The 10,137-nt window shown below is 44.8% G+C and overlaps 1 long non-coding RNA gene across 1 annotated transcript; it reads right to left on the bottom strand.

Annotated features, from left to right (window-relative positions):
• Positions 1 to 1,459: 1,459 nt before the first annotated feature.
• LOC128116435 (uncharacterized) lies at positions 1,460 to 7,798 on the bottom strand. The gene is made up of 2 exons (XR_008220454.1): positions 7,457 to 7,798; positions 1,460 to 2,344 (listed from the first exon to the last, which is right to left on the bottom strand). It is a non-coding gene; the product is annotated as an uncharacterized LOC128116435 (long non-coding RNA).
• Between the last annotated feature and the right edge of the window lie 2,339 nt (positions 7,799 to 10,137).

Raw genomic sequence — 10,137 nt, 5'->3', positions numbered from 1 at the left:
TTTCTGTTTCCCACAGAGTGAGTGGCTCTGTAAAGCCAAAATTTAAGCCTTAGTGAAGTTGCTCAGAGTGTGAGCTAAGGCAGATAACAAGGAAGCAAGTTGGAGACACGATTCAACCCATGGTCTCCTCTACTCAGTCTCGTCTTAACAAGAACATCCATTTGGCTTCTTTTGCTTACTAGCAATTTCATACATTTCAGAGTGTACCTTTGGAGTAATTGTCTCCCCCATGACTCTAAGCATGTGCTTCAGTTAACTGGACCCTGTTACTGAACTCATTAACAATACCCCTGATATTGCACAAAATCAAACATTGGAGCCAATTTCTACTCAGCAGGTTTTAGCTGGTCCAAATGCAGCAGATGCTCAGAACCTAAACACAGGACCAAGCTGGTTTACTGTTTATGGCCTTGTTCTGGGCAACTGGCAGACGCATCTCTTTAGCTCTCCACAGTTCAGTGATGGGGCTCCTGCATCTCTGTGCAGGAAACTTGTTTTGCTCATGTCTTGCTGGCGCAGCTCAGTTCTTTGGCCTCTGGCACCCACCGCACTGACTCTTACTCTCTCACTCGGTCTGTTGACTCTCTCTCCCTCTCGGCTTCCCAGTGCATTTCTGGGATGGGCAGGGGCAGGTACTGGACAACTGACCAGCCGCTCTGGCCAGTGTCCAACTCTTATCAGACAGTATGGCACAGAACGCCCAACCAGACATATGTTACTGCTGAAACCAAGCCAGCCTAACTTTCCTGTTAGTTTCCCAGGACTGCTGCAGCAAATAGCCACAGATACAGAAACCTGATCCGGCCGAGTTCTTCTCATGCAGTTCCGAAGGCCAGAAACCCGAAACCAAGGTGTAAGCAGGGCTCTGTCGACTGCAAAGGCTCTTGGGGACTTTCCTTCCTAGTGACTTCCAGCCCCAGGATGCTGCCTGGCACCTGCTGCCTTCTGTGGCTGGGAGACACATTTCAACCCCTTTCTGTCTTCATACGATGTCCCCTTGTATCTGTCTTTGGACCCAGATTTCCCTTTTGGATGGATAGTTGTTGCTGGTTAGGGCTCTCCCTACTCTAATATGGCTTCATCTAAACTAATTATGACCACAAATATCTTGTTTCCAAGTAAAGCCACATTCCCACAGGAAGCTTGGACTTCTGTGTATCATTTGTGGGGTAAAATTCAACCCACAAGAAGTTTCCAAAGATAAACTCCACGAAGAAGCGGACCTGGGGAGGTATCAGCCACACACTGAAGACACTAGCAGTTGCTGCCCTTGAGGCAGACGAGGTTAAGAGTCGGAGCACAGCATGCAAAGGCTGAGAGGTTTAATCCGATCTTATTTGTGTCTGAGAGACCCCAGGAGAGACACTTACCTTCCTGACCCTGTTTCCTTATCGACAGTGTACCCAATGTCAACCTCACAGACTATGGTGAGGGTCAGGGGAAAGGATGTACACAATGAACCTGGCACACACCATGATCATTTAATGTCACCTTTCACTTCCATTTAAACCAAGCTGATTTCATGTACAAAAAGCTGCAAACTTCATGGTATACATCATAGAGGCTGGGGTCCATCTCAGAATCCTTGTAGAAATGCCAGACTTCCAGCACACACACAATCCTAGGGCTGGAGGCAGAGGCAGGAGGAGCCTTAGGGCCTGCTAGCCAGCTGGGCAGCCTAACAGGAACTCCAGATCAATGCAAGAAGCTGCCTCCAAAGGAGGTGGGCTGCTTTTCTGAGGGATGACACCTGAGGTCATCCTCTGGCTCTAAATACATGCTGCATGCATGTGGGCATGTGCACCTGGACATACATTCAAACATGCATTTGCATGCACACACTTGTTTAAAAATAATGATCTGGTTGATGCTAAACTTGTTTTAGAACAGTAACAGAAGATGTCTTTTGTCATGAAGAGTATGAGCCTTTCACTGGAAACTATGAATCATTCACTACCTGCATTCCTAGGACAGCTGTTCCTAGGATGCAGGTGGATTGATGATTCCTGGTGGTTTTTCCTTCCCTGGGTCCTCTGTGTCCTCCTCAGGAAGTTGCAAGGTGGCAGGATCTGGGTTTATTCATTTGATGGATGGTCTCCTCAGGAATTTTTTGGCTTCTGGAAATAGGTCGGACACTGGTGGCTTCAGAATGTAATGATCATTTCTACCTTTTCCTCCCCAAACCTATCTGGAGTAGCTAGAACAGGATATGGCTGTGCCTGTTCCTCTAGGACCCAAGGTTCTCTGCTTTTGTTATCCGTCCAGTTTTAGTACTGAGTCACGCCGTTAAGACGGCCTTGCAATCCAATATGGCTGCTGCGGCTTGGAACAACATATCCATGTGCTGAGCAAAAAAAAAAAAAGAGAAGAAAGGTGAGGCAAAGAGCCAGGAGCCCTGTCGAGTAAGTCCTCTTGAAGATTTCTACACAAAGCCCCGAGACAGGAGATAGCTCCCTTTAAGAGTAAGGGCAGGGCCCATGGTGGGTCATTAGGCGGAAATGCAGCACAGGAAAGTAACCTCTCCCTTGAAAGGAGAAGAACTCCTTAGCTGGGCTGAGAAAGCATAGAAAAGGTGTGTGGCTCCCTGCTGACTTGGACCATGAAGCATTCCGAAGTGCCCAGCTCTACAGAAGGTGACCTCAGTCTCCATACCACCCCTACATAAGATCCTCCAGGCCCACAAGGCAGTGCTGCTCCTCCCTTCGAGGCCCCCCCCCCCCCCCAGTGTTTCCCTCAGTCTCCTAACAAATCTCCTCCTCGGCTTCTTTCTCAGTCTTCCTGAGTGTGAGATGACAAGCGCTGGAAACCACCAGCCCAGGGTGGCTTAGGCAGCCTTCAGACACTCTAGCCCCCCAAGTTAAGCTCACTAAAATCCAAGAAGGGGGCAGGGGTGCTGGAGAGATGGCTGGTGCGGTGGTTAAGAGCACTTTCTGCTCTTGCAGAAGACCTAGATTCCATTCCCAGAACCCACATGGGACAGCTTCAAATTGCCTGTGTCTCCAGCTCCAGATCTGATGACCTCCACTGGCTTCTGTGGTGCCGCTCGTACATGGTACACACACACACACACACACACACACACACACACACACACACACACACACACTTCAAAAGCAAAAGCTGAGACAGATCCCACTGTGCTCAAAACACACCAGCTTCACTTCTCTTTTTGCCTTTTCTGTTTTGAAATCTCAGTCTGTAGAGAAGGTTGAAGAAATATGTAAGAATTGGCCATTTACTAAAATAAATAGAAAAAGATGGACATATTGACAACTAGAGACAACTGATAAAACTGATCAATTCAGTCAACACCCTCTTAGTGATGAAAAGCATCTCCTACTGTTCTACTAAAGGCAATACTCCTACCTGTTAGAGAATGGAGGCCGCTTAACGGAACAGGAGGCAGAAAAGAGACAAGAGACCTTCAACAGACAGAACTGTGGTTATAGTGCACACAGCAAGAAGCAGACTGTCTCCCAAGGGAAGTTAAATGGTCTGCTAGAGACAAAGATGGCTGAGACCCTTTCTAGAGGCAGGATGAGGGGTGGAAAGAGTTGCAGCACATAGCTCATGGCTTCCCTCCTGAAGGTCCCGCTCAAGGTGAGACATCTTCCCAACAGACATTCTTCTCTAGGATGGTCAAGCAAGGTAGAGCAGGATTATCTGTAACCCCTCAGGAATATGCTTTCACAGGAGAGGCACTCTATCATCTCCCACAAAGAGTGACTTAAAGAATAAAAACACCTAGCGGCTGAGGAGTTGGCTCAGGAGTTAAGAGCACTTATGGTCCTTGCAGAGACCAGGGTTTGGCTCTCAGTACTCATATGGAGGTTCACAATCATCTGTAACTTCAGTCTGAGAATCCAATGCCTTCCTCTTCATGGGCACTGCACACGTGATGCACATACATACACGAAGGCAAACTACTTCTACACGTGAAATAAAATAAATCTAAAAAATAAATAAATAAACAAACAGACTAGATCAGGGATGGAAACATAGGCTGACAGTAGAACACTAGCATGTATGAGGCCCTAAGTTAATTCCCAGAACTGGAAAAAGACAAGAAAACCCAGACTAGTGCTCCTGGCATAGTTCTTCAGCTTGAGAGAATTTAGTAGCCATGAAGGATGCCTTACAGCCTGTAAAGTTTGGAACGTCCAGCAAATGTGCAGGATGGACAGTACCCCTCTCTCCTGGAACTACAGACTGGGGAGAGCAGAGACACATGAACCAAAGACGCACGCAAAACATGAGGGCTTTCTCTTGTGACTGCTGGATTATTAAGGGCAGCTGTAGAGAGATGGAAAGCAGAACGGAAGAGAGACCAGGTCTGGCCTTAGGCGGGACCACATTTATTCAGACAAGGGGGCCCTTTAGTCATCCATGTATGCAGATGTCCAAAATGCCTACGGAAGAAGATGGGATGTGGCTCTTTATTGGGGTGGGAATAACTTCTGTCGTCAGCAAGGGAAAATGCGACGTGTAGTATTTCAGCAAGAAACCATCATTCCTAACTCTGAGAGGGTATAAAAATGGGGGCAGGGCATTATAGCTGTTTTCTGCTGAGGAGGATCTTTTGTCAGAGTGGATAGTTCTGGGTCCATTGAAGAGGGGGTCCTCTGGTCATGTAGCAGGGGCAGAATCTTAATTTGATTGGCTGTGATGAATCAGGAAATTGCCTCTTGAATTCCTGAAGAGACTTGGGAACACGTGTTAGAGGGTTGTATGTAGATGACTTGTGGAGTGAAATGGACAGATTTTCTGGGAAGGCTGAGGGAGAAATGAAGTGGGCGGGTGAGAGGAAGTGGGCATAGAGTTGATTCAAGGTGACAGTGACTGGTCCCATTGCCAAGACTGCTGTACCCAAATGAGCTAGCAGAAGTAGCAGGGAGGCACAGAGGAAGGGAACAGGAGAAAACAGAAGACCAATGTAAGGAACTGTATCTGGCCCTGGGTGACAGGAGTGAAGGTCTCTTTAGGCAGAGTTTCTCTACAGCATCTAAAAGGTCTTTTTGCAGATGTATCAGAAACACATGGAGCTTGAAAGTCATTGGGAGCACTTGTGTGGGACATTTTGTTTGGGTATAGGGGGGAAGTTCAGTAAGTAAAATATTTAAAAGACAGGGTAAAAACGTAAGTATGAAGACAGCAAGGATTAAAGAAGTAATTCGGGGGAGAACCCAGAGTGGGGAGAACCAGAAGGAATTTTTGTCCGGCTGTCTCTTTTGGGCCCATTTTAATCCAGTTAGGATTTGTCGGCCTGGAGGCAGCATGTTCACAGTGGAGGGCACACATCCGTCCTTAGCAGTGGTCGGATCTAGTCCTTTCAGACTGTGGAGTACTGCACTAGGCAGGAGTCCAGCTGGTCCTGAAGGATGTCAAGCTGAGCTGGAGAGACTGAGAGGTCCCCAAACCAACGTCCAGAGTGACAAGCAGAGGGATGAGGTGGATGGCCACAGCACATTAGTCCCCTTTCAGAGGTCACCTGAATTGCTTTTAGGGGTTCAGGGACATCAGTCTCTTGGTAATTGCTTCAAGGCTGACAGAAAGGCGACATCAGTTAGAGTGCCTCAGAAGAGGGTCCATCCTAGAGGCCATGACAAAACTTAACAGTTGGCAAAGATCCAGAACATAAGTCAGGAGGTAATTACTGCACAACTTTTGGGGGAACATTAAGAGACAAAGTTTTATGAGGAAAACTTTTATATCACGATTAACATGAGTTAAATGCAATTGTACACCAGAGTTCTGTAGAAGTATGAGGTGATTGTAAATAGCTGTTTGTTACATCAGACTCATGCATAAGGGACAAGGACCTGGAGGCTTTGTAAAAGAAGTCAGTCAGAGTCAGCGCACAAGGAATGAATCTGAACAGAAAGTGTCTAAGTGACAGTCCTTTTTTCCAAGTATGATGGACTTTTTATTTTGTTTTAAGTATTGACAATACCAGCTATTATTTAATAAACACAAACATAGTACTTCAAATAAAATACATTTTTGGTTGGAAACAATTTGCTAAGGTTAAAATTTGTAAAAATTGGGACTATTACCTTAAATGACCACATCTAGTATTTGAAAACATGACTTAATATATATTTTTGTTAACATCAAATTGTTATACCTATATTCAAAGATTATATAGTAAATATCAGGATGCATGAAGAGACAATTTAATTCTGTTGTATTCCTATAATTTTCAACTTCTAATTTAAAGAGTATACTCACGGAAACAGTGACTGCCTTGTCAAGAGTAAATGATTCATTTTACAAAAATTTTCTAAAATTAACCATATTAACAGAACCTTAACAAAAGTCTCTACATTTCATTCCATACACTCAACCAACAGATGAAAGACGAAAGCAGTCAGTCATGTTAAATCTGTAATAAATAACACACATGTAACAAACTTAATTGACAAAGAAGGCGAAAGCCAACTCTTTCCTCCTTCTGCCAATGGACAAATCTCCAGTTCACCATCTGCTGACTGAGGTAACGGTATTTCTTAACATCATTTTATTTAAAATAGACTGGGTGTTGTCTTAGTTAGGGTTTCTGTTGCTGTGAAGAGACACCATGAACACGGCAGCTCTTACAAAGGAAAATGTTTAATTGTGGTGGTGGCTTACAGTTCAGAGGTTCGGTCCATTATCATCATGATGGGGAGCATGGCGGTGTGCAGGCAGATGTGGTGCTGGCTACATCTTGATCAGAAGGCATCAGGAAGCAGACTGTCAATGGGAATAGCTTGAGCATAGGAGAACTCAAAGCCTGCCCCCACAGTGACACACTGTGTCCTCCAACAAGACCACACCTCCTAATAGTGCCACTCCCTTTGGGGGACATGTTCTTTCAAACCACCAACGGTGTTTAGAGGCATAATTTGTAAACTAAAATAACCAAATCAAATGACCTTTGCCAAATACTGACTTTTGGAATTTCTTAGAAAACATCCACAGCATCACTGCTAAAGCCTGTGCACTCCTTGTAGGCTTCAAGGTAGGAACATAGGGGCTGGTTCTGGAGCTCTCTATCTGGGTAGAGACTAGATTATATTCTCAAAGCACCACAGGCGAGCCCAGGTCGGAGAGAACCCCTTCACCTAAGTCACCTTCTCCTGAAGAATCTAAAGTCTTGGGACATCACTTAATAGAATCAGTTGTTGACTCTACAGATATAAAATCAACTGTCAAAGACACCACTTGGGTATTCTGAAAAACTTTCCAAAGCTGTGAGTTTGATGACAGAATATCTGGCATCCTTCTTTATTGGGGAGACATGGGGGTGGGGCACTACAGCTGAGGTAGGGAGACGGTTGGGGCCTAGCTGAGCAGGGTTTGGAAATTAGTACTGGGAGGGCACTGGGTTCCGGGGAACTGATTGCAGGCAGGCAGGAGGAAGGAGATGGTGTGGGGGTGAAGACACCAGGGAGGGCTGCAAACACAACGGTTGTACCTGAGGTATCAGCAGGGTGGCTGGTGTGGAGGGCAAGGTGGTGTACAGCAGCCTGGAGCTCGTGCAGGTCCTCCCCTGGACATGCTGCCCAACCGCGAGATCACCCTGGTTCTCAGCAACAGCAACACATCCAGGATGAAGAATGGTTCGTTTTCTGAGTAAAGTCTCCTTGAAAGACTTCTGTGACCTGTGCTGCCGCCGGAAACCATGTTGATGTCTGTAACCCGAGCTGTCTCGGGAAACCATGTTGATGTCCCTGACCTGTGCGGCAGGGAAGGTTCTTTTGCAGTAGTAACGATGACTTCAGACTCATAACTGAGACTGAGAGACTTTGCAGGCTTCTGTGACAACCTCCCCCCACACACAACAGAAACAGCCCAGACAAGAAGCTATTGAAGAGAGTCCTTAAAAATTGTGATAAAGACGCTGAAGTGCAGCTCCTCCCGTTTGATGGCTTCTGGCGGTGGGTGGGGAAGGACTCTGCTTTCCTTAAGGGGCTGGGCACTGAGAGTTTGACCACGCTCCAATGAGTATATGGGCAACACAAATTGGACTTGATATATTTTTTCTTTTTTTCCTGTGTGTGAGTGTGTGTGTGTGTGTGTGTGTGTGTGTGTGTGTGTGTGTGTGTGTGTGTGTGAGGGTGGATCTGGGAGGAATGGAAAGTAAATGTGATTGGGATACAGTTTATGAAATTCCAATTAATTAATTATGATATTAAGTTGGGGGAAAATGAGGAAACATGGATGGTTAGGGTATAGATCCTGAAACTAGCTTTTGCTAAGAGAAAGAACTGAATGATAGGGTAAAGGGCATGACCAATTGAACTAGCATGCAGGTCTTATACCAGGTAGGTGGTGGGCTTAAGTACAAGTTTCCCCTGTTCACAGAACCCCCATATGTCAGTTTGGGGCACATTTGGGGCAAAGTCATTGCTATCTGCATCTCTGTTTGAGGCAGTTAGGATGTGGGTGAAAACTAAGACCCTCCATGGGCAAGAAAATCCATCCCTCTGACATGTGGGACATCAGGAATAATACATCTTTACACAAAGAGGAGGGAGTTTGCTTGTTTGTTTGTTTGTTTTTCTGATTTGGCTACATGGCTAAAGCTTGTCAGGGCTACAGTCAGAGCTGGCCAGGTCTATGCAGCTGGAGGCAGAAGCAGCAGACTTCTGGCAGATCACGTTTCCCATGCATCCTTGTCCTGTAATGAGGCTTGTACACAATACTCTAGTGGGGTGACTTGTGCCCCATCCAAGGGGATTTCCTGAGCCTGGGAGTGTCCTTCTATGCAAATATTGTAATTTTAACCATTTACTCAATCACTCAGTTGTCATAACCAATTTTTATATACCTGATTTTAAATATTATTCTACATTAGGCAAACTTTAAGTTTACTTTAAACCTGTTTTAATTTACTCATTGTAGACTTAATTTTGACAACATATGCAGAATACTGTATGATGGGGAGATAAAAATTGGTCTTTCTGTCCAAGCTTGTCCCAGTAAATGAATTACATTTGTGCCGATCTTGATTGATCATTAATTTGTACATTCCCAATTATCTCTAATAGTTTATGAGTTGGTACCTTTCATAAGATTAGGATTTTACAATTTTATCCCTGCTAAGTTTGAGCCTTAAAAGATTATAATTCTTGAATTAAAGATCTTTTTGTAATGAATTTTTACAAAATGCCAGATTTTTTTATATGACTAAGTTTCTCCAAATAGCTAAAGCTTAATGAAGATAGCAAAAATATCACAGTTTTTATATGAGCTAATTTTAAAACAAACCATCTTGGAAGCCTAGCGTTGCCTCTCTTAGTCTAAAAACAGGGATACAATGACCAGCAGAGGGATACCACGTGATCACCTTAACAAGATGGTGGTCAAGTCCCATGGCATGCTTCCATCCTGATGGGGTCACCCGCCAAGATGGCTGCAAGCCACATGGTACTCCAAGGCGAGTCCATCAGGCACACACTGATTTCCTAAACAAGAACTGAATCCAAGTTACATACATAGTATGCTGTAGCAAATTCAGATGATTTGCACAGACTTTGTACTATTAATCATTTTATGTTATAGAGTTTAAGCTAACTTTTTCTGTTTGGAATTTGGAGCCTTTTAAAACCAAGTTTACGTATTCTGACACTGCCTTTTAAAATCACACTTACAGATTTTGATATAATATGCATTTTTGGAATGCTAACTATACATACAAGCAGGATTTTTCAGGCTTGGAGGAATAGAAGAAGTAGGCCAAAAGCATGAAGCAAAAGGGTTCTATGCTACCTCAGTTAGGAATAGATACAAGTTTGGAGTCCCAGCAGAAACGGCGGCAGGCATTGCAGCTCTCACTCTAAGCGTGTTTTTAATCCAGGGCCTGGAGGAAAAGTGAAGTGAACTTGAGTTCTGTGGGAGAGGGGCCTTGGACCGCAGTAGTATTCCATCTTGCAGAGTTGCCTAAATCGGTTTAGACATTAAAAATAAAACGTTTGAGTCAGTGGTGGCCAGGTTTGCATGGGAAGGTGAAGGAGAGTCCCTGGTTCCAATTCTACCAAAAATTTGGAGTATATGAGGGACAAAGGCAAAAACAAGGGTCAAATCAAGCTCCTGGAGTGGCCTTGGATTCCGTCAAACAGGCCTGCAAAGTAGGGAGGGTGCATCTCTGTTGGT

This window comes from Peromyscus californicus, unplaced genomic scaffold (assembly GCF_007827085.1).
Source record: "Peromyscus californicus insignis strain IS unplaced genomic scaffold, ASM782708v3 Scaffold_20__1_contigs__length_68692818, whole genome shotgun sequence".
NCBI lineage: Eukaryota > Metazoa > Chordata > Mammalia > Rodentia > Cricetidae > Peromyscus > Peromyscus californicus.
Note: the sequence above shows the minus strand (reverse complement) of the source record. Positions and strands in the feature narration are given on the sequence as shown.